Source organism: Ambystoma mexicanum, chromosome 1q (assembly GCF_040938575.1).
Source record: "Ambystoma mexicanum isolate Mex_15411 chromosome 1q, UKY_AmexF1_1, whole genome shotgun sequence".
NCBI lineage: Eukaryota > Metazoa > Chordata > Amphibia > Caudata > Ambystomatidae > Ambystoma > Ambystoma mexicanum.
The window spans coordinates 754,434,066-754,436,468 of NC_090922.1; the positions used below are offsets into that span (position 1 = coordinate 754,434,066).

General features: G+C 40.2%; 1 long non-coding RNA gene across 1 annotated transcript; it reads right to left on the reverse strand.

Annotated features, from left to right (window-relative positions):
* Positions 1-1,052: 1,052 nt before the first annotated feature.
* LOC138521834 (uncharacterized) lies at positions 1,053-2,018 on the reverse strand. The gene is made up of 3 exons (XR_011283138.1): positions 1,895-2,018; positions 1,763-1,803; positions 1,053-1,366 (listed from the first exon to the last, which is right to left on the reverse strand). It is a non-coding gene; the product is annotated as an uncharacterized lncRNA (long non-coding RNA).
* Between the last annotated feature and the right edge of the window lie 385 nt (positions 2,019-2,403).

Below are 2,403 nucleotides of genomic sequence, written 5' to 3' on the forward strand. Positions count from 1 at the left end.
ATGGTGAGCCCAGCATTTTTATACAGTATGTGTGTGAAAGCAGTTAAGGATATCATTAATTGGTGTATAATTATGCATGTACTGTAGCATGCTGCATTATCTTCTCATTAAATTGCTAACATTGCAATCAATTGACTCTCCCCTTCTCTTCGTGCATCCGCTTCAGTCTTATTTGTAAAAGTAACTCCTGCAATGAGCGGCACACAAATTATGATTTTTGCACAATTTACACCATTTCAACCACCGGGATTTCAATTTCCATGGGACTACACAGAATGGGGAATTACCACAGTTGCCGGCGCTTGGAGAATGCTGGTAATTCCGTAAACAGTAATACTGTTTGCAAGTATCCCTCCAGATTTAGAGACGGCATACCACCAAACATTTAATGAGGCCCTTAATCTTGATGCATGTTCCACTAACAGATCTAATGACTCAATTCTCCTGGATACAAAGTATCCAAATGAATCTCAGATTTGTTAAAAGCTAAATTTCCATAAAAGCTATGGGTTCTCCAAAACCAAACAGATAATTAAATAGTAACATAAAGTTCTTGTGGGGCTAGGAGAATGACTCCCTTCTCATAGCTGGTTCCCCAATGCCCATATGGTTCTAAATAAGTTGTGTACTTCCCATATGGAGGTCTTCACAATCTCTCGGTTTTGCATGTCTCTTGCTCCACCCCCACTGGGATGATGAAGACGTTCCTGGAGTCTCTCTCGACCATCCAGTATTTCCCTGTTGTGTATTCGGCCTGGGAACACTATCCCAGAATGGTTTATGGTTTTCTATATTTCTTTATGGTTCACTCACCGGCCACTAAGTTTCATCTGTAAAATGTTTGGTGTTCTGCCTCCATGCAGGACACCTATTCCCTTCTTCGTGTCTGCTCTCTTCATTGCAAAACATAGATCTAGAGGTGGGAACCACTGTATTCTTTATAATAACTTGAAGTTCCTCTTTTTCATGAAAAAACTAGTTTATTCTGATTGGAGCAACCAGGCTGTAGTGATCCTTAGACACCAGTATACACATTCGTACCATTACCTTGCAAAAAAAGTGGGTGGATTCATCCAGCTATGTCTGGCGCTCTCACAGTGCTGAAGTGAGCTTGCTTTTTACTCAAAAAATATTTTTTCTTTATCAACAAAAACATGCACATAATCGTTAGTCCTTTAGTAGTTCTCTAACGTATATTGGCTTCAAATATCAAGACTTTTATAGTTGTTTAGTTATAAACATTAATTATTTATTCATCATGGGTTGTTTTCATTCAGGATTAATTCTTCATTGGTTAGAAGCATTTTCTAGGCTTATACATGGTCATAGAGCCTATGCATTTCGAAGCGATTCTCCATCTTCAGGGCTATAATTGTCACATGTAAATAATCAAGTCACATCAGAATGAAATCCCAACATTAAATCATAATTAATCAATTGGATACATACCAAGTATGTCCATAAGGTGTTCCCAAAGGGTTCCATTAATCAAAAAGAAAGAGACACGGAAACAGTAAGGATAAAATGCAAATAAAGGTAAGAATAGAGGTAGACACAAGGAAGTTTACATAAATATTAAGCGTTTCGTAAGATACCATATTTGTATCATGTATTCTGTTCAAAGATCACACCTTTATCTCTTGGCTGTATTGTTCTGTTACAATGGAAGGGGGAAAAACACAGAAAAGGTTGTGGGTGTTTGCTATCCCATCTAAATTAATGTAGATGCACTCGCACGCTGCCGGGAAATTAATGGGTTTACCTTGTTTGCTTCTACCTTCTTAAACCCATGAGTTCTGGTAACTGTAACAAAAAGGTTCCTGTCATTATCAGCGTGGAAATATAATATATTGATCTCTCGCTCTGAGAGTTCTGAGAGTTCAATCTTGCTTACCTCAATTGCAGCAGTGTCTGCCATCTGAAAGGAACTGTACGCAAACACACGGTTCCCTTTCATGTAGTCATGGCAATCGGTTGAGGCATCTCGACACGTCAGCTGGCGTGCTGACGTGGCGGTGCCTCGCGTCCCACACCTCCATGGATACGGAGATGCGGAAAGCGATCACCATGGCTAAACTAAATGCAAATCTGCATAATCTCTCCAGAACCGATAAGTTTCTCACGGCTATTAATCTTAATCCGTGTTGTGTCTTGTGCACATTTCCATGTCTATTCAAAGCCAAATAACTCATTTAGTCATGGTGATCTGTCGATGTGTCTCGACACGCCGGCTTTCGTGCTGACGTAGTGGCACCTCGCGTCCCACGTCTCCATGGATACGGAGACGCAGGAAGCGATCACCATGGCTAGAGTGAATCCAAAATAACATAATGTCTCCCGTGCCGATAGGTTTCTCACGGTCATTAATCTTATTACGTATTGTGACCTGTGAATATTTGCATG